This window comes from Leuciscus leuciscus (assembly GCF_965113295.1).
Source record: "Leuciscus leuciscus genome assembly, contig: SUPER_11_unloc_4, whole genome shotgun sequence".
NCBI lineage: Eukaryota > Metazoa > Chordata > Actinopteri > Cypriniformes > Leuciscidae > Leuciscus > Leuciscus leuciscus.
Window position 1 is genome coordinate 482,513 of NW_028118543.1, and position 22,713 is coordinate 505,225.

A 22,713-nucleotide genomic window follows, 5' to 3' on the forward strand; every position below is an offset into this window, starting at 1 on the left:
AGTGTTACTTTTTACTCTTTGTAGTGTGGATTTCCCTGTGGGGTTGAAAGGGTTAACAGTGTAAGATAAAAAGACACACCCACAAAATGTATTTTAACAGTAATAAACTGTAAGTTATGAAACAGGTTTATACTGGCAACACTGTTGCCAGTATTTTACTGTAAAATCTTATTTTTTGGGTCACCATTGTGCAGAAGAGTAGAGCCTGTGCTTCAGTCCAGGAGAAGATCTTAAAACATTGATGATACGCTGCATGTTGCTTTATTTAACAGACGGTGACTGTGTAGTTGCTAATCCAGTGGAAATCTCTTAATTTACAAATGGTGTTTTGTGGTTTCAAATGAAATAAGTTCCCAGTAATACTTTGCTCACTTTATTAATGTATTATAAATTTTAGTTAATACTTTCAAATGACAGTTGGTTAATTTAAGACAGTCGGTTTCTGCAAGTGAAATTAGTTAACTCGAGTTTTAGTGCATTTTACAGTAACATACTGTAGATTACAGTAAAGAACTGTATAATTAACAGTAAATTACTGGCAACAGTGTTGCCAGTATTTTACTGTAAAAAAACCCGGTAAGGTCTAACAGTGTTGGCAATCACAATCATGATCTGGATCAATGTGATCATTTGCATTAATCATTTAACACATGCTTTTATCCAAAGCAACTTACAAGTGATGAACATCACAATGTTATCATAAAGTGACAACTGATTTTGATTTCTGAAGCTTGAATATGTTTATGGGCCAGAATCTAAACCAGAGCCCTGTGTGGAAAAACTCAAAATTGAGAGATATAAACTCGCAATTCTGACTTTTTTTCTCGCAATTGCGAGTTTAGGCTAGCCTATATCTCGCTTCTCGCAATTCTGAAATCTTTTCTCAGACGTGATACACTGTAAAATCTAATTAGTTGGACTTACTTAAAAAAAAGCATGCAAACCTATTGCCTTAAAAAAAAAAAAAGTAAAGTGAAATAGGAATAGTATGTGGTACTGACAAATGCTTAGTTAGTATAGTTCACTTACACAAGAGTTCTAGTAATTAAACAAGAACTGTAGAGAGTGCTTGATAATTTACTTTAAATAAAATATAATTGTTACCATTGTTGTGTTTTGCATGCTGAATGTTGAAGTCTGTGTGACTCAAGTATGATCAATTGCAAGATTGTCACAAATATAGAGGGATTATATCAACACAATTAAAAGTTTCACAAGATGTGTAGGACATAAGTGTTAGCAACAAAATTACAAAAGATCATTAATTGACATGAAATATGTTATACATCATTCATTCATACATACATACATACATAACTTCTCTTCATTTGAAACCAAATAACTGATTTCTTGTTGCAATCACTGCATCAATGGGAAGATAATTAAAGTTCCAAGTGTCCAACCAAAGGGATCACTAATTGCCATAAAGGTGACTAAAAACATTTTAGGAAAATCAACATCAATTTATGAAGTCAGCTTATGTGATGTTCTCTCAAATAGTCACCCTCCTAAAATAATTGCCTAAGTCATTTTTTGACAAAAATGAAATGTTTTTTTTTTTTTTTCATAAGTCATCTTCTCATGATGCTGGCCACCTCTGGTAAAATCACCCACATCCTCAGTTGAACAGATCATGCAATTCTACCCCTGTAGTATAATGGCCTATGTCAAGAGTTTGACTTAGGCTGTTTTATTTTGCCTAAGTCAAAAGACAATGAGACTTAGGCAATTTTACAAGCTTTTCAAGATGGCAATTGCATCAAGAAGAACGAAAATCTACTCGGCCTCTGAAGTTAGGTTCAATTTTTTGTGTTTTCTGAGAAACCTGCAAAAATGACTTGGGCAATTATTTTAGGAAGGTGATGAAATGTATCAGTTGTATTCAAATTTCATCATTCAAGATGACTTTGGGAAATGAGTGAATGCAAACAGAGTCCATTAAGTGAAAAGTCCATTAAGATTTTCCCTGCCTCAAAAACCACACTCAAACTAATCAATTAATCTGAACTTGGGTTTTCTTAGTAAACAAAGCTTAGTATGTGAATAGTACAGATTACTAGATTTTTACAATTAAGTTAAGACATTAAGGAAAGTTAACTAAAAAGTGTTAGTTAGAATCAATGGTGGATTTTACAGTGTATAAAGTCACAATTGTGAGTTATAAAGTCCAATTGCAAGTTATATCTCACAATTCTGACTTTATAACATGCAATTACGACTTTATGTCAGTGTCACGCAATTCTGACTTTATAACACACAATTGCGACTATATCACAAAATTCTGACTTTAAAACTTGCAATTGCGACTTAATATCTCGCAATTCTATAAAAATAAAAAATAGAGATGAAAAAATAGAATTGCGAGATAAAAAGTCACAATTACCTTTTTTATTTTTTATTCTGTGGAGGAAACAAGCTTCCATAGGCTCCGTAGAATAGTTATTGTGGTGAAAAGAAAACAATACATTTAAAACAGTGCCATCTAGTGGCCATTAGTTCAAACAGGTAAGGTAGGCTACTGTAGGTGAAGGTAGGATTCCAATCCGTTTATTAAACTGGCCTGAACTGTCAATCTACAAGTTCTAAATGTAAACTGACATCCTGAGGTGACATTCAATTGTAACTGACATCATCCTCTACTGCAGTTTCCTGTGTTAACACCGTGACTGTGATGTTATGTTTATTGTACGGCTACAAACCACAAAGAGAGAGAGAGAGAGAGAGACAGAGAAAATGATCCTAAGACAGTTTTTAAGCGAGTATGTGAAATTATATTTGATAAGCAAACATAGAACTGCAAATACTCTAATTTGACATATTTTTGACTATGGAATGGTAAAATACTTGTCATAAGAGCTCCTGAATGTATGTAAGAGCTCCTGAAAAAAATAAAACAAATTCCTTGTGTGTTTGCGCACACTTGGCGAATAAAGCTCATTCTGACTCTGATTTTGATTCAGTTATCTTTAAGCTGATCACATTCTCATTCTTTTTGCTTTCCAGGGTGAAATAAAGTTAGGTCATTTTATGATGAGACGTGAGGAATGGACACTGACGGAAGTTATTTATACACCACTGAATAATATTTGTTAAATCATAATTTCAAAATTCTTTATACACTTACAGTAACATGTTTTGCACTCACACACATTAACAAGTTATTGAATTTGCATTGAATATGTTAAAACAAATGATCTTGTTGTGATTATGTGGCATCCTAAAGCACCAATTTCTGACTAAACTTTAAACAACATTGGCTTGATGGATACATTTATTATCAATGTGTTTTCTATTTGTAATTTTTGATGAGATTACAAACAGTTAAAAAAAAGCAAATAGCAACATTTCTAAAGAAGTGCATATACAAACAAAGAAGTAAAACAATTTTCATGAGTTCACACTTACATTTGAGGGGGTAAAGTTTAATGCGTATTTGGCGTGCTCTCCGGAGGGAAGGCTCCGAGCTCGGAGTTCGGCCCGAATCCAGAGTACTCCCCCCGTATGTAAGTGTTTAGGACTAGAAGTGTGGAGAAGGGGTAGTGGGGGGATGCTGCAAAAACTGTCAATGGATTGAGGTGAGACTGCTGAGTGTATATATACCTCTTACCATTGATTGCTGAGTGCTCTCCACTTGTGTTAATTATCTGAACGTGCTCCTCCCGAACTTTGTTAATAAAACCTCTTTTGGATGCATTTGCTTGTGGGTGATGTCTAGGTAATGACTTTTGAACATCCTAAATGTTTTTAATGCCATATAGTTTAGTGACCATTAACCACATCTTGTTTTTCATAGTTGTCAGTCACACTGGACATTTATAACCACACATAGCGCTTTACCACAGTGAACCACTAATGTGAAATGTGCTGTTGTATCTGAGCTACAGACCACAGCCGGTCCAGAAAGTGTGTGATCATTTCAGAGAACAACAGATGGAAATTCTCACCACAAGACTGCAAATGAGTTTATATCTTCTTATTTTAATGCATGATGGTTGTTTGAAAGGGCATTAGAGTGGATTGGTTCAGTTAATCCAAATTTAATTAGTAAAAAAAAAAAAAAAAAAAGCAGTGTTGAAGGGGTCATGAACTGGATTATGTTATTATTTTATAATGTTTCCTGGGGTGACCCTATAATGTTAATATGATTTTTACATCAAAAATTGTCATAATTTCGAAATAAAAGGCATTTTTTCTAGCCTGGGCGGTTTTCAGTTTGGCCGATTGGAAATGGAGCGTTCTTTGATCGCATTCTGTATATAATTTAAACAGTTTAAAAAATATTATTTTCATCCTACTTAGAGAAACGATGTGAAGTTGATCTTTTAGTCACTGGCTTGATTTACTGATGCATAAACAGTATTGAACGATTTTGAGAGAAAGATAATCTGTCTGAACTTGAATAATTACACATCAAAAATCACTGATCACAGATCAGGCATTAGAATAAACATGGTTACTTACATGTGGCGTAACCCCCTCGAAAATTAGATGATTCATCTCAAGGGGTTAATCCTAATAAATTCATTTCTAATAATGTGTTCTCATTATGAGTTTGCTTTTAGATTTTTGTCCAGATCACAGATGAAAAAACCACAACAGCCAAACTCCTCATGAGGATCCTTTGTGTCTCCATTGTCACAGTCGATCTTCAACTTTCACTGCTTGTGTCTGAGAGATTATATTCAAGACTCTCACTAGCTCACCTTAAATAGTCAATAAAGCAGAGCTTAACCCTTGTGCTTTGTTGAAAACCCTGTAACACCTTTTGTGTACTCGGTCAAAAATGACCGGCCTTTTAAAAATTGCTTGTAAATCGTTTGTTATGCTATATTATCACCAAATATTGGATTCAATCTTTTTTATCAACTTGTCTGTCAATTGGCACAGGTTTTCTATTTCTTTTTGGAACTGATTGATCATAGGCCTATAGACCTCATCGATCTGAGCTCATGCACCTCAGCTTTTGAGTAATGAAAGCCTGATTTGTGGATAAATTTGTCAATATTCAACAAAATATGACAGAAGTGTGCTTTAATATTTAACTAGGAAGTTTATTTTGAAATGCTTTTATTTGTACAAAATGTAACAAAGTCACACTTGTGGAGTTCACGGTCAAAAATAAATTACAAAAAATTGCTTGTAAATCGCTCGTTATGCTATATCACCAAATATTGGATTCAATGTTTTTGACAACTTGTTTTATTTCAATTAGGACAGGTTTCATATTTGTTTTTGAAACTGATTGATTGTAGGCCTCATTGATCTTTTTTTAGATTAGATTAGATTCAACTTTATTGTCATTACACAAGTACGGGTACAAGGCAACGAAATGCAGTTTAGGTCTAACCAGAAGTGCAATAGCAGCAAGTGCAGGATATACAGTGGTTCCATAAGTGCAGAACATGGATATGTACTGAATAAATATAGAGTTGAATACTATTATAAACAAAAATTTACAGATAGATTTGTCCTATGAATATAATATACAGATAACTATTACTGTGAACAGAATTTACAGCTAGATATGTACTGAATATAATATACAGATGGCTATTACTATAAACAGAATTTTTACAGATAGATATGTACTGAATATAATATACAGATGACTGTTACTATAAACAGAATTTTACAGATAGATATGTACTATGAATATATATACAGATGGCTGTTACTATAAACAGAATGTGAGCATAATATACAGATGGCTATTACTATAAACAGAATTTTACAAATAGATATATGTATAAGTTAGGCTAAAATGAGCAGTATAACAATGGATTTAAAGTAGTGCAAATAAAGTTTGGACAGAAGCTATCCGAGTGAAAGTGCAGTGGAAAGTAATTGCATATTACAGTTAAAGTACGGTATTGCAAATGTATATGTAAACAGTCGGTACTGTAAATAAACAGTCGGCAGTGCAAATTGAGCATATTCCAGTCAAGGTAGTAGTGCAAGATGCATATGTAAACAGTTGTTACTATAATAACAGTCAGCAGTGCAAATGAACATTATAGTATTGCAAATAACAAAATGGAGGCAGGAGTGAGGAGGGAGAGGAGAGTCAATCAGTATATGAGGGGAGTGGGATCTGATGATAAGATAAAGTGATCTGTGAGAAAGAAAGCCTGTAATACTCAAAATAGTTTGTTTGTGTGTGTGTGTGTGTGTGTGTGTGTGTGTGTGCACGGTAGTGAGAGTGTGCATATCCATGCATGCACAGGTCCGAGGCCTCCGAGATCTTTGCAAGCACACATGCAATTATGTGAACATGAACATGATGCTCCTGAACACTAAATGTTTGAAAACATATATTGTCTGATGTATTTTCGATCTCACCATTCATTTTCGATGGATGTTCATTTTTGACCAATATAAACTCAGATTAATGAGGCTTACAATCAGTCAGTTTAAAAAATAATCAAAACACCTTAAAAAAAATACTAATTTAAAGAAGTTAAATTTGAAGAACAAGCTGACAAAAAGATTGAATCCAATTAATATTTGGTGATAATATAGCATAATGAGAGATTCAAAAGGTACTTTTTGTAGGCTGTTCAATTTTGACCGGGAGCACCACAAGTCTGACTTTTTGTTCCATTTGTACAAAATAAAAGCATTTCAAAACTAAATTCCTGGTAAAGCACACTAGTGTGATACAGTGTATACAGAAAAATTTTACATTTTATGCAATATTGCTAAAATTACACAAGAATAATGTTTTTTTTTTGGTAAAAATATTAGGTGCATAAGCTCAGATAAAGAGGTCTACAATCAATCAGATCTAAAAAAATAAAATTAAAATAAAAAAACCTGTCCTAATTGAAATAAAACAAGTTGACAAAAAGATTGAATCCAATATTTGAATATACATTTCGAAGGGAGTGTAACGTTTTATTAACCTTTATATTAATCTTTATATTAATCTTTGCAAATCGCTTGCACGCTTCACGATGAATGCGGCTGTTTACACTCAGGGTACATTACGGCATGTTTTCTATGTACAACGTTCTCAATATAATTCATAATCCCACGTTTATAATGAACAACGCGTTATGGTTATTGTGTTATTGTGTTACAAACGGTGTGCGCACAGAGCAGAGGGGCGGGGTGAGCAAAGCTCATTATCATTTAAAGACACATGCACTTAAACGGCGTGCTGAAAACAGAGCTGTTTTTGACCAGGTAAAATTAGTGTTTTCTTACAATACTAATGAGAATTTTTAAATAAAGTATATTACAAACTTTTAATTTAGACCCTAAATAATCATATTAGCTTGTACAAAAATGGCATTAAATGACCCCTTTAAGGCAAAAGTTAGAATGAAGGATAAACTGAAATTCACAGCATTTAAACATAACTTCTGCTCACGTATTTGAAGGCTACTACTGGGCCATTGAGGGTAAATGTCATATTTCCGAGTCCTTTTTGAGGTTAAAAAAAAAAGAGCCAGTCCCCATTGACTGTAATTGAATGGGAAAAAAGATAACAGCATACTATTATTTTCAGGGCCGGCGCGTGCACTTCTGCCGCTCTAGGCGAAAAACATTTGTGCCGCCCCTAGGGCTGGTCCGATTACCATTTTTGAGCTTCGAAGCTGCGGTAGTAATGAACATCGAATATTCAAAGCTTCGAGAGGGTGCTGAACATATTCTTCTCTCTAATAAAGGCAGGAATCTCTATGTGTCTATGTCCGTTTGCATTTTGATTATTTCGAGAACCGTTCATCCAATCGACTTCACAAGGGAGTGCAGTGTAGCATTTGGTGGTGCAATATAGATGGACACGCGAGACACGACACGTTCAGAATTAATAAACTTTTAGTAAACTACAGAACACCTCGAGCGGGAAGCGACGCACCTCAAGCGGGCAGGGCTTATATACTTGATGCACGCTGCACTAGCAATATAAAACGCACACACACATGTCTGTTAAATTAAGCAATACTTTAAGGTAGTCTATATTTTTCTGACTAAGGGACCGTTCGGTATTTATGGAAGGGGCCACCGGAGGAAAATAGGGGATGGTCTATATAAAATAGGGGAGGGATTACTAAAACAAAATATGTTTTAGTAATTCTTCTATAAATTACACTGTGCAAACCAAAAGATATATACCCACCGGATGAATAAAGATCGGCCTCCACAGAACATAAAATATTATTTTTATTTTATTTTTCGTGTTCGCATTTATGTGAAAAACCCCCCCCAAAAAACAATGTTCGTGACAGTTCTCCATTACGGACATGACTGCTCTGAAAGCGACTTAAAAAAATTCACAGAGACCTCAAACAGAAAGCACAAAGCCTTTCTTTAAAGTGAATTTCGTTTTTTTATTAATTGTATCTTAATTTTAATCAATGTTTCATCTGGATTTAATAAATAAGAAGTAAATATAGTAGAAAATAGATAATCACGGAGGCGCGGGCGAGTGAACTGGACTCTTGTCTCATAAATGAACCGAAACGTACTCGGTTACTAACGTAACCTCGGTTCTCTCTAGAGAGGAAACGAGTACTGCGTAAATCTTACGCTAGGGGAAAATCTCTTTTCCGCGAGATACTGAAGCCAAAAAATTATCCTTAATTTTGAAATAATGTAAAACGCGTTGCGGCAGCATGCAGACACAGGCGAGACGGCTTGTGCGCCTATTGGCTGCCCTGCGGCAACTGCAGCAGCCTATCGATAAGGCCCACTCGTGACGTCAGCTCCAATGGGGGCGCTTCGCGCCCAATACGTCACGTCCCGCCAGAATGGGCGTGGTCTAGGGCTATAAACATAGCTTCGAGAGGCTAGCTCACTGGTTTTTCATCGCCGAAGCGAACCAGAGCGTGTGCAGGCACGGCAAGATACGCAGTACTCGTTTCCTCTCTAGAGAGAACCGAGGTTACGTTAGTAACCGAGTACGTTCTCTTACGAGAGGTACTCTCGTACTGCGTAAATCTTACGCTAGGGGAAACAGTGTAAAACGCCGTGCATGCTAAGATCCAGCACCAAAGTCCCAAGGGCAAGTGCCCGGGCTCATATAGTACATGATCATAATGGACTCACAGAGAGCCCAGGAAAGAGTGGCTAGAATAGCATCATTCCTGTAATAATATAACATCTTATAAGGAGCAGTTATACTGATGATGTGTCGTACAGTCAGGGCGACCCCCGGCCTGGACTGACGAATATAGTGGGTCTTACACACTGCCCATAGAGCTGCGCGATCCAACAGCGAGCATTTGCTCAAGCAGTTTCAGTATTCTGGCCCGAACACATCAGGGCAGACAGTACCGATTTTAGACCGAAAGCAGCTTAGCCTGCAAGGCGGGAACCTCTAGGTTATAAAACCTTATAAATGTAGACGGGGAGGCCCAGCCTGCCGCCATACAGATATCTTGCAAGGCAATCCCACTAGACCAAGCCCACGACGAGGCCACGCCTCTCGTGGAGTGTGCTCTGACTCCAAATGGGCACTGTAAGCCCTTAGAGGTATAAGCCAGCGCTATAGCATCAACTGGATAGGCTCTGTTTCGACACGGCAAGTCCCTTAGAACGTCCGTAGAGTGAAAACAAAGAGCTGCTCTGTCTGTCTGAAAACAGACGTGCGAGACACATAAGCTCTTAATGCTCTGACTGGGCAAAGGAAGCTTGCGTCTCCTTCCTCGTCAGAGACCGGTAAGGCTGACAGGGAATGACCTGCGCCCTAAACGGTGTGTTGAGGGATTTTGGAACATAACCGTGCTTAGGTTTGAGTATAACTCTTGAGTCATTAGGCCCAAACTCCATACACGTCGCGCTTACTGAGAGCGCGTGTAAGTCCCCTGTGCGCTTCACTGAAGCGAGAGCCAGAAGAAACACTGTCTTGAAAGACAGGTGTTTAAGATCAATCGTCTGTAAAGGCTCGAATGGGTCACCTTTCATAGCTTCCAGCACTGTAGAAAGGTTCCATACAGGGACTGAGGGAGGCCTGGGAGGATTCAGTCTCTTAGCTCCTCTAAGGAAGACGATGACTAAATCGTTCCTTCCTACTGACTGACCCAGCGTTGTTTTTGAGAACGCTGCTATGGCCGCCACATACACTTTGAGCGTGGAAGGGGTCCTGCCCTTGTCCAACAGCTCTTGTAGGAAGGAGAGAACCTCCGTCACCCCACAGTCTAGGGGCGACACGCCACAAGCTGTGCATCAGCTGGAGAACACTGACCATTTCGAGGAATAGAGACGTCGCATAGACGGAGCTCTAGCCTGCGTGATCGTGTTTAACACTCCGCTTGGGGAGGTCAGCGGGTACCCGTTGATGGCCCAAACATGAAGGGACCACAGCTCTGGGCGCGGATGCCAAAACGAGCCCTTGGCCTGAGAGAGGAGGTCCCTCCTCACTGGCACTGGCCATGGGGCAGTGCTTGCTAGCTGCATCAGAACTGGGAACCAGGGTTGGTTTTTCCAGAACGGCGCTACGAGTAGCACTGAGCATCCTTCTCTGATCCGTTCTATCACCTGAGGCAGGAGAAAGACGGGAGGAAAGGCATAGAGCGGGCGGCGGGGCCATACGTGAGCCAGCGCGTCCCTGCTCTTGGAGAAAAATTCCAGACAGTGAGCGTTTTCTTGAGACGCGAACAGGTCTACTTCCGCTCTGCCGAATTTCTTCCACAGCAGCTGGACTGTCTGTGGGTGTGGTGTCCTCGTATTTAGGGACAAAAACGCGTCAGTGTGTTGTCTACTGCCAACATTTCGAGGCAGTTTATGTGTAGAAGCTTCTCCCGTTCTGACCATTGGCCGAAGAACGGTCTGCCCTTGAGCAGTGCTCCCCATCCCAAGGTGGAGGCGTCCGTAGACACTACCTTCACACTCGAGGAAGCCCCAGGCTAACACCTGATTGGTACAAGTCGTTTGCTTTCCCAGGTTTCAGAGCTGCGATGCATTTCTGATTGACCTTGAGACGAAGCAGACCGGAAGCCCACGCTCGGCGCGGTACTCGCGCTTTCAGCCAGAACTGTAGCGGGCGCATGCGAAGCAAGCCCAACTGAAGTACTGATGATGCTGAGGCCATGAGACCTAGCATCCTCTGAAATTTCTTGAGCGGGACAGATGCGCCGCAGCGGAAAGAGCTCGCTGCGCGCTGAATGTCTAGTACGCGCTCTGGTGACAGTCGCGCTATCATAGACAGCGAGTCCAGTTCTGTGCCCAGAAAAGATATTATCTGTCTGGGAGACAGAGAACTCTTCGCCCAATTGACCCAGATTCTCGAGGTGATCGAGCAAAATGGTCCTGTGCTCTATGAGCACCGAGTGAGATTGAGCTAGAATCAGCCAATCGTCCAAGTAGTTCAATACTCGCATGCCCTGTAGTCTGAGGGGTGCGAGCGGCTAGAGACAAGCCGAACGGTAGGACTGAGCACTGATATGCCTGGCCCTCGAAGGCGAATCTCAAACGTCGCCTGTGACGTGACGCTATTTGTATTTGAAAATATGCGTCTTTCAGATCTATTGACACAAACCAATCTCCTCGGCGAATGTGCGTGAGGGTTTTTCTGGTCGTGAGCATTCCGAACTGTTGCTTCGCAAGCACTCTGTTCAGTTGCCTTAGATCTAGTATGGGTCTGAGACCCCCGTCTTTTTTCAGTACCAGGAAGTATCTGCTGTATAGCCCTCCTTCACTCTGAGCTTGAGATAAAGGCTCTATGGCCCCTTTGCTCAACAGTTTCAAAATTTCGGCTCGAAGTAGGTGGTGCTACTTCTGTTTTTACCGTAGCTTCGACGCGCGTCACATAGCGGCGAGGGCGTCGGCGAAACTGTAGCGAATAGCCTCTTTCTATAATGTCTAGCACCCACTTCAAAACCCCCGGGTAGCCTTGCCCATGCATCTGCACGAATGGCTAGGGGCTGAATGCGGAGCGCGCTCTGGTCGCTCAGCGACAGAGGGGCTTCGGTGTGCTGTAACATAAGCGTCGCGCTTCGAGGCAGGGGGCGCGCTGATAACGGCGGGCAGATTGCCCGCGCTCGACTCCTTTGCGGTGGTCAACCGAGAGGGGAGGGCTGGGCGAGTCCCGTAGGACCTGTCATGTCTATGTGTGAATGTGGGCGCGGGATAGCGGGCACATTTACAACACTGAGAGCATTGTTCGCCTGAGCAGAGCGAATGCACGTTGGTTTTGTTTTTACAGAAACCTTGAGATATGCGGAACGTAGTGTTTGTGGGCACTGGGCAGTGGGCACATTTACCACGTTTAATGCGCAATCGACCTGGGTCGATTTCATGTGCGCGAGCCCTGTGTGACGGGCTGTGTTTCTGTGTAGGAATTTCGTCTACATTCGTAACACCATCGGCCGTGGCCGGGACACCAGAAAATACACTCTTATGGGATTTATCTGGGTAGCCGTAAAAGCGGCGTTTGTGTGCAGGCAAGCGGGCTATTTCGCCGACTTGTTTACTGCAGAATACACTGGAACAGTCGCATTTACTGGAACTGAACGAGCGAGAAGTTGCCATAGAAACAGAAAGCGTCAACATGCTGGCGTTTGTTTGCAGGCGTGCGTGTATTACAGCAGGCTTGTTCACTGCAATATTGACATTTCCAGTCGTCTGAACTTCAGAGGCGGAAACCATAGAAACAGAGTTTGGGTGCAGGCGAACGGGTTGTACCACGCGCTCGTTGGCTGCAAAATACACATCTGCAGTCGCCTTTTCAGGGAACTGCCAGAGCGAGAATTGACGGCAAAAAGTGTGTTTTGCCGGTAGACCCGGGATTCGATCGCGGGTCTCTCGCGTGAAAATCTGACGATCTACCACTGGACCACAGAGGAAGACACATAGATATTCAGTAGCGCGAGTATTATCAAAGAGCGTCAACATGCTGGCGTTTGTTTGCAGGCGTGCGTGCAAAACAACAGGCTCGCTCACTGCAATATTGACATTTCCAGTCACCTGAACTTAAGAGGGGAATGAGAAATGTGTCAGGAGTGGTCGGCCCGGCCGCAGCGGGGCTAAAAAACACCCTTTTCTCCTTTCGCCAGTGACGCACGGGAACCATAGAAACGGTGTTTGGGTGCAGGCGAGCGGGTTGTACAGCGCGCTCGTTGGCTGCAAAATGCACATCTGCAGTCGCCTTTCAGGGAACTGACAGAGCGAAGCATTGGCGGCATAATATATCTGCCGTTAGACCGGGATTCGAACCCCGGTCCCTCGTGTGAAAAACCTAAGATTCCGCCACTGAGCCACAGGGGGGGAACACAAAGGTGTATAGATGCATGAGCATATAAAAGAGCGTCAACATGTTTTCTTCGGCGTTTGCTTGCAAGCGTGCGTGTTACAACAGGCTCGTTTGCTGCAATATTGATATTTCCAGTCGCCTAATCAGGGAACTGAGTTGTCTTTTCGCCGGTGAGTGACGCGTGAATGGGGCGCAAGGGCAGGGTAGCTTTCTTGTAACGTAAAGAAAAACTAACCCCGATCGTCCGCTTCCAGCCTCCCTTGTGAACGGCGCAGTTTGCGCGGCTCGAACAGAGGGAGAGAGAAAGCTAGCCCCGTGACCGTCCGCTCCTGACATCCCCTGTGAACGGCGCGGTTTGCGCGGCTCGAACAGAGGGAGAGCAGGTATCATCCCCCAAGCAGGCAAGGCAAGCGGGCGCACCGGCGAGCTTTGCGGGTTGGGGGGGGCGGAGGAGCAGTCTCGGAGAAGGATGCCAGGTGAGTCCTCAGAGTCACCAGGCAGTAACTGGCTCGCAGTGAGGGCGGTCGCCGTCAGCGAGCGCGAGCGCGAGAGCTGCGTGATCCTCAGGAAAGGGGCGTCTTGAAAAAGACGCCCGGCTCTTTTAGTGCAATGAGAGTGTGTGTCGCGGCGGCGAGCACACACACATACACAAAACACAGTAGCAGAGAAAGGATATAACGCCGGATAGCGCAGCAGGAAGGCGACTGAAGGCGGCGCGGCCAGCGGCTTCAGAGTGTCGACTCGTCCCGCTGAAAGGCTTTTTCAGACGGCGCGGCTTCTCTCCGGGTCCAGCGATGCGAGAGCTTCGCTGAAGAGATGAAAAATCAGTGAGCTAGCCTCTCGAAGCTATGTTTATAGCCCTAGACCACGCCCATTCTGGCGGGACGTGACGTATTGGGCGCGAAGCGCCCCCATTGGAGCTGACGTCACGAGTGGGCCTTATCGATAGGCTGCTGCAGTTGCCGCAGGGCAGCCAATAGGCGCACAAGCCGTCTCGCCTGTGTCTGCATGCTGCCGCAACGCGTTTTACATTATTTCAAAATTAAGGATAATTTTTTGGCTTCAGTATCTCGCGGAAAAGAGATTTTCCCCTAGCGTAAGATTTACGCAGTACGAGAGTACCTCTCGTAAGAGAACTCAGCGTAAGGTATGCTACTTGCCTCACAGACCTGAGAAATATATAGAAAGCTTGAAATGTCTACTTTTAAACAGAACAATTAAAAAAACAGACTGCTTTCTGCTTATGAAATGTGCATTTCTCTCTGGCGCGTTCTGAGAAGATCGCGACGCATCGTCAACTTCATCTTTGTAGTCGACACAGAAAACACTTGTTTATTAATAAACAATAAAAATGTTTCCTTGCTATATTTGACATATTAATAATCATTACTTTTGCTGGTTCTTTGTGACAGCTTTTAGATGCTTTATTGGCAGCGCCACCCACATGTTCACCATCAGCACCGAAAACATGATTTTTTTCAAATCTAAAATCAAAAATCGTGATACGAACCGAATCGTAGGTTTGGTCTATCGTTACAGCCCTAGTAAGATGAGAAAGCAAGAGTTTATGGTTTAAAAAAAACAAACAAAAAAAACAACAATGGCTATCTGAACATCTTTGCCAAGCGCAAACCAGTACAGAAGTAGGCTAATCAATAAATTATCGGGGAGGGTCATGCCTTTTTTCACAAACATTTTGGAGGGTCATAGAAAAATGTATTGCTGGCGAAGGGAGGGTCATGTCTTTTTTGACAACAGATCTCAAAACTCCTCCGGTGGCCCCTTAAATAAAAAACGAACAGTCCCTAACAAATTACTGACACAGTAAAGGGTAGATTTAAATTAAGAAAAACAAAATTTCAATAAAGAAAAACAAAATTTAAATAAAGAAAAAAACTAAATGTAAAATTTAAATAAAGAAAAAACGAAATTTAAATAAAGAAAAAAAACATTTAAATAAAGAAAAAACAAAATTTCAAATTTAAATAAAGAAAAAACGACATTTAAATAAAGTAAAACGAAATTTAAATAAAGAAAAACGAAATTTACATAAAGAAAAACGAAATTTACATAAAGAAAAACGAAATTTACATAAAGAAAAACGAAATTAATTTAGATTGATAATAATGGGTAAAAAGGCTAATAGCCTATATTTTGTTTCTATTGTTATATTTTCCACAATGTCAAAGCAACGCAGCTTAACCCAAAACACAAGCTCAGGCATGCACTTCTGTCCATACAAACTCCGCTGTTCTGCGCTCTAGCCAGAGAACACTCCCGTTGCAGGAACACTTTAGGCCAAGAGGAAGCAAATATATACATATAGCCTACTATATGCGTAGGTGGATGTGATCGGGGATTTTGGCTGTGTAACATTTAAAGCCACTTAAATTAACGAAATGACTCAAATAAAGATTCGTTCATTTTTATGAACGAGATCGAACAAGAGAGTCAGTAAAATTATCCGAACTTCCCATCACTCAGTCAGTCATGAGTCATGACTCGTGAGAGCAGGGGGCGGGGCGGGGCGGCGCGGGGCGGCGCAGGGCGGCGCAGCGGCAGCTCAGCAAATCATATAGCCTATTTTGTGAATTGCTCATTCCCGATTGGTACACATTTTGCCGCCCTTACAAAAGTGCCGCTCTAGGCAATTGCCTAGTTCGCCAATATGGACGCGCCGGCCCTGATTATTTTGCAGATTATAAGAGAATTTTCGTTTTTGGGTGAAACATTTGTATGTAGTATACTAATTAATTGTGTTACAGTAATAGAAAGTTCGCCCTCTAGTGGAGAACAGCACCTAATGCACAGAGTAGGTTATGCAATTTATCAGCCAAAAAACTCTCAACCAGTGTTTATTTGGCTTAGCAAATAAACAAATGAAACATGTTATGGGATAGATTCACAAGCAAAGGCATAAACAGAAATAAACTTTTTTTTTTTTTACTTTGCATAGGCTACTGTACGCACACATCCCCAAACAAGACGTTAAAAAACAAAAAGGGTAATATTGGGAAGTTATATAGAATCCGTGTATCATTCGTTCAGTCGTTTTTTGAATTAATATTGAATATAGAAAAATGAGAAAACGACAGTAGCTATTAAATCCCCTGTTGAGCAACACATCCAAGTGATGTCGGGTGTCGCAGCCTGTTCGTTATTAAAATAAATCACAGTCAACCAAACATATAAAACGTTATTCTGCTTAATCGGTCTGTTGACATTCCAAACTAATTTCCCTTGCTGTGGAGATGCTGATTTACGTGTAGGCCTATTGGGACTCGAATGAAGTACGAAGACTTTTTTACATTATTAATTAGCATCCAAATGTTACATTGCAAATATGGATAGGCTAGGCCTACTGGACGAATAAGAGATGCCCGAAACCAACGTCTGCTCTGTACAGTTTCAGTTTCTCGTTAAAATACGCATATTATGTTATTAATAGTGTTTATAATGTTAATGTTGTATTTTATTTACCGGTCTTTTACACTATTTATGAATATGCTTTTTTTTACAACGATGTGACGCGCGCGTTTCCCTCTTAACATGACCCGGCGCATCCTAGAGATATAAATGATAAAACATTTTAATAAAACACAAGGCCTACATCATAAAACTTCTCCAGTTGTTAGATAGGCTAGTCAGTCTGAATGACAGTTTATACGTTAACGTTAATATAGGCCAATTATATAGTCAATGCATTATTCTTTTCTTTTTGCATTAGTGTTAAAAATATTTAATTTACAACTAATTATATTGATTTAGACCTATATCTTAATTTATAATATATATTTTTTTAATTACTGGGCGAGTGCGACAATGATAGGCTAACAGCCGTCATTTATCCTGCCCATATAGCCAGCTGATGCAAATCGTAGGTGAATTTATATATACACAGAAGAAAGCCCTATCTAGGCTATTCCCCGGTACGGGTTGTGTCGAGACATTCGTTAGTCTGGTGGTTTGATGAGAAAAAAATTAAATGTAGTTGCAATAAATACGTTAAGAATCCGCACAACGGAGGACTCTTATTCTGCTGTGCAGAACTGATGACGGAACAGTTTGATCTTCGGCTGACAAATCAGAGGAAAGGGGCGTTTAATTCCCGCCCACGTGTAGAAATCGAATATTCAAGCTGTTTATTCATTTTTCTAACTGAGAACGAAAAACGAGAAATCCAGCTGAATTCTTGTTTTTCGTTTTTTTTGTAAAAAATGAAAAAACGAAAAAGGAACCGTTTTCTCATTTTTCTATATTCAATATTAATTCAAAAAACGACTGAACGAATGATACACGGATTCTATATAACTTCCCAATATTACCCTTTTTGTTTTTTAACGTCTTGTTTGGGGATGTGTGCGTACAGTAGCCTATGCAAAGTAAAAAAAAAAGAAGTTTATTTCTGTTTATGCCTTTGCTTGTGAATCTATCCCATAACATGTTTCATTTGTTTATTTGCTAAGCCAAATAAACACTGGTTGAGAGTTTTTTGGCTGATAAATTGCATAACCTACTCTGTGCATTAGGTGCTGTTCTCCACTAGAGGGCGAACTTTCTATTACTGTAACACAATTAATTAGTATACTACATACAAATGTTTCACCCAAAAACGAAAACTCTCTTATAATCTGCAAAATATTAGTAGCCTATGCTGTTATCTTTTTTCCCATTCAATTACAGTCAATGGGGACTGGCTCTTTTTTTTTTAACCTCAAAAAGGACTCGGAAGCAATAGTATCATTATAAGTGAGAAGAAGAGAGAAAGTAATTCTGATTCTTAATAACACGAGGATTTATATGTGAACCTGGACCACAAAACCAGTCACATGGGTCAATTTTTTTTTTAAATTGGGACAAAAAGGACAATAGGACAATATTTGTCTGAGATACAGCTATTTGAAAATCTGGAATCTGAGGGTGCAAAAAATCGAAACAAAATAAATGTTTTATATATTTACGGTAGGAAATTTACAAAATATCTTCATGGAACATGATCTTTACTTAATATCCTGATGATTTTTGGTATAAAAGAAAAATCCATAATTTTGACCCATATGTGTTGTTGGCTATTGCCACAAATATACCCGTGCGACTTGTGACTGGTTTTGTGATCCAGGGTCACATATTTCTTTAATGATCTAGCTTAAATATGATTAAATACAGTACAAACTGTTACAGAGAAAAGGCTGGATGTAAGTAAGCAGTGTCATTTTTCCACCAAAAGTGCATTTCAAATTTAAAGGAGATAAAACAAAGCAATTAAGTGAAACTTCTTTTAACTTTCACATAAGCTAAAGGAGTCTAATGGGACCTTGTTTGCCTAAATAAACATATATATTCTATTTGAATAAATTGATATAGATAGATTTGCGGCATCTTTAGGCCTCCATTGGCTCAGTCCTCAATCTCCTTCAGACCTGAAGGAAAGATGATCATGTTATACGTTTTTTTAATTTTATTTTTTATCAATACACAAGCATCATATTAAGATGTCATATTAATATAGGCTCGTACCTTTCAGTCTGAGGTCTGAATTGAATCCAGCGCGCTGTTGGATCAGAGCAGTACTTGTCTTTCTCTGGGTTGACCAGTCACTACTGCAGCGTTAAACAGATTTCAACAAGATTTCAACGTCAAACAAACCAGACAACTCGTTTAAATAGTATTTTTCTACAAACTGTTAGCTAATAATTTTGTCAAGATGGCTACTGTAGTGGCACAGTCTCATTATATATTCGGATTGCGGACAGGAGTGAGGAATAATTTGTTGTATTTTGATGAGCAAACCATCATATTTCCGTGCGGAAACAACTGTGTGCGCTATAACATCAACCAATTTTACATTTTCAACTAGCAGAATAGTACAGAATCATATTAGCAAGGCTCCTCAGCTCCACTCCCGCCCCGCCTCTTTGCCTATTTTCTGTTATCCGGGAGTGACGCAAGGCCAAGATGGCGACGGCCGGCTCCGCCTACTTTAGGCTTCAAAAATGCTCTTCAGAAACCTACGGGTGACGTCACGGACACTACGTCCATATTTTTTTTACAGTCTATGGTTATCACACGCGCAACAACTTAAAAGATTTGAACGACACGTTTAATTCATCTATCTGTAAATATCTTGATATTGATTAAACTTGCTCATTTTGTGGTCTTTTTGAAGAAACTGCTGCCCATTTATTTTGTGAACACATTTATGGTTTGATTTAAGTTATATTTAACCCTACTAATGTGACCCACCGTTATATCCTTAAAGGTATAGTTCACTTTGAAATTAAATGTTGGTATGTTTTAGCTTACCTCAAGGGCATCCAAGACGTAGGTGTCTTTTTTTCCGCAGTAGTTTCAATTTTGATATTTTTAGGTCAAACGGTTTCGCAGTAGCCAAGGCGACATCTAGTGTATATATCTATACCCGCCCGCGCTCTCAGATCACTTGGACGTGGCTGAGTTCAAGAGGTAAAAACGATATAAAAACTGTTCGTTTTCTCACACAAACCGCTCGTTTCGTGTCTTAGGCCATCAATGTGTACTTACGATGGGGAATTGTTTAATTTGGACGACGGGGAATTGTTTTAATTTGGACTCTGTGCATGCTGTTTGAGACAAGTGACCATCGACCTGCATTATATGACTGACAGACAAGAACGGTTTGACCTAAAAATATCAAAATTGAAACTACTGCGGAAAAAAAGACACCTACACTGTTAGACTTTTCTGTAATTTCTACAGTTATTTACTTTAAATCCCCCAGTATTATACTGCTATTTCTCTTTACAGTAAATAACTGTGATTCCCATTGCATCATGGGAATTTTCTGTGACGTCTAACACCACATACAGAGACTTACTGTATTTTTTAAATTTGCTGTATACTACTGTATTTGACGTAACTGCCTCTCTGGCTGGCACCATTCCATCGTGCTTTTTATTTCCTAATTTTTGCCTTACACCGCGTGTCTACAATGCTATAATAGCCAGAGGCTGTCTATATTGGACACATTGAAGCGACCGGACCTTTAAATGCAAACCTGTTTATCCCTTGTCAGAAATAGCGCGAGCGCTTGGACTCGTATCGGACTACGTCAGAAATATAACGGCCGCGGCGCATCACTACACCTATTTTTTACAGTCTATGCACTACACTGACTGTCTGGGATTTGTCGTGTCGCGTCAGAGCATCCAGTGTAGGTAATGGGGTCTGTCTTTTGTTGGATCGCGACGTTCGTGTCTGGCCCGGGGAAGAGACGGAATTCACTTCACCGAGAGAGAGAGATCAGCAAGCAAGGTATAAAAAAAAAAAAAAACATTCTGTGTGTGTTGTCAGGATTGTGCCCAGTTTAACCTATGTTATAACGTTAACGTTAGCCTAACGTTACTCGTCGTCAGCATGGCGGTAACGAACTTTACCATGGTAAACTGAGCTAACGTTTCATTTTACACACTTTGTTAGATTATTGAATTGTCGAGTTAAAATATGCCAACGAGCAACGCGTTTACATTAACAATAAATGTGAATAAACTAATGTGAAATTCTGTTTATAGCCTAATGTTGGCCTACTGATGAGAACCTTTATAGTTTTAGCATTTTTGCAAACTATACCATATTATACTTTTTTTTTAATGGAATTTAATATTTACTTCCATTTTTGTGTTTAAAGGCAACTGCAACAAAGCGCCAATTCGCGCCAGTGACTTCCAGCAAGATTCCAGAGGTAGGCCAGCCCATTTGTGATATATTTTGAGATAAATTTGCTGAAATGATTAGCAATACGCTATGTGAAAATTGCTTTTGAGCCACTGGTGCAGACTAAGTAGCTTACAATATCTTACAATATCTTATAAAATCTCTATAAAATTGGCTAACTTTTAATCAAATAAGTGACCTTTGCCTTATGTCTAACTTTATTACACAGCAAATGAACCAATCAGAAGATGGACCATTGTCTTTGTTCAGTCTCACCAGATTAAATGTATCCAGGTAAGCACTGCAGTAAAACTCTCACTAATTCATTCATACAAAATCTCGCATTCTAAACAACTTAAGTTTATATTTTTGCATTATTTTGATATTTTATTAGCCAGAAGACTCTACCATTGCAGTCCCACCTGACTAGGAAGGTCCTAACATCAGCACGCAGGTGGGTTAACTACTGTAGGAAGGAGAACGATCATCACACAGTGATTTCTTGCATGTATCTTATTGTGTATTTATCTCAAACAGGAACTCCTTCACTGCAGACAAGCTGAAGTGGGCTAAAATCATCGATTTCAGTCGTTCTTTCTATGGATCTCAGCATTTTTGGACAGAATTTAGGATTTGTAAGTATTAAAATTTAATCTGGCATAATTTTATTTAGTTCTTTTGTATGCTATTTATTGACAAAAGCTGTTTACAAATATATATTCTTAAGTTTTTGTGAAAATAATAATAAAAATTAACAAAAAAAGGAGGTTAAAAATAATGTTACACTAATACTCTCTCTCTCTCTTTCTCTCTCTCTCTCTCATATAGTGTTGGAACCGGGATCTCCTCTGAAGGACTGAGTACATTTGTGTTTGTGGACACGCATGCAGACCAGGGAACACTCTGATGTTGTCAATCAAGTTCTGAACAGGAACCAATCTTTGGAGAAGTTCATTTATTCACAAAGGTGGACAAAAACATTGTGTTGGCTTTTTAAAGATTATTTTGATGATGACTTTTACTCCTATGCTGTAGAAAAGATGGAGTAGACAGTCAGACATTGATAATAATAAGAAATGTTTCTTGAGCATCAAAGAGACTTCTTTCAAAAACATTAAGACACTTAAATACTTATTTTGGCCACCAGTGTACATGAATCCAACACATTTTTGGAAATAACTGAAATTATTTTGAAGGTGGGGTTATGTGTCATGTATTGTGAAAAGAACTGTGTTTTGTCCTGTGTTGGACATTTCCTTTTTGAATGCTTAAAAATTTATTTATATTCTGCAGTTTTATGAATGTAATGGTTGATATTTCATTATAATACTTGTATAAGCTAAACAACCAATGACTACATTCATTTAGTCCAGGGTTCACCAATCTCGGTCCTGGAGGGCCGCTGTCCTGCAGAGTTTAGCTCCAACTCCAATTAAACACACCTGAACCAGCTAATCAAGGTCTCATTAGGCATACTAGAAACTTTCAAACAGGTGTGTTGGAGCTGGTTTGAGCTAAACTCTGCAGGACAGCGGCCCTCCAGGACCGAGATTGGTGAACCCTGATTTAGTCAAATGCTAATGTTTTGTTTATGGTTTTATGTATGTTTTCAAAAATTTTTGCAGTGAAGGACAGCACATAATGTGTTAATTTAACACGTTTACACATCTTTGTGTTAACCTCTCTGACATATTTACTTTGTTAAAATCATTAACACAATGAATGAGTTAAAATTAACACAAAAAACATTATCCCTAAACTCACCCATTAATGTGTAAAAATTTCACACATCATTTCCAGCATTGGCATGTTTATTTTGTGATATATAT

General features: G+C 39.7%; 2 long non-coding RNA genes across 2 annotated transcripts in view; one reads left to right on the forward strand and one right to left on the reverse strand.

Annotated features, from left to right (window-relative positions):
• The window catches only part of LOC309510201, a 150,894-nt gene that overhangs the window by 12,846 nt on the left and 115,335 nt on the right, over positions 1-22,713 (reverse strand). The gene's annotated exons all lie outside the window — the stretch shown is intronic.
• On the forward strand, positions 20,236-21,340 carry LOC309510193. The gene is made up of 4 exons (XR_014210250.1): positions 20,236-20,485; positions 20,859-20,912; positions 21,114-21,178; positions 21,279-21,340. It is a non-coding gene; the product is annotated as an uncharacterized lncRNA (long non-coding RNA).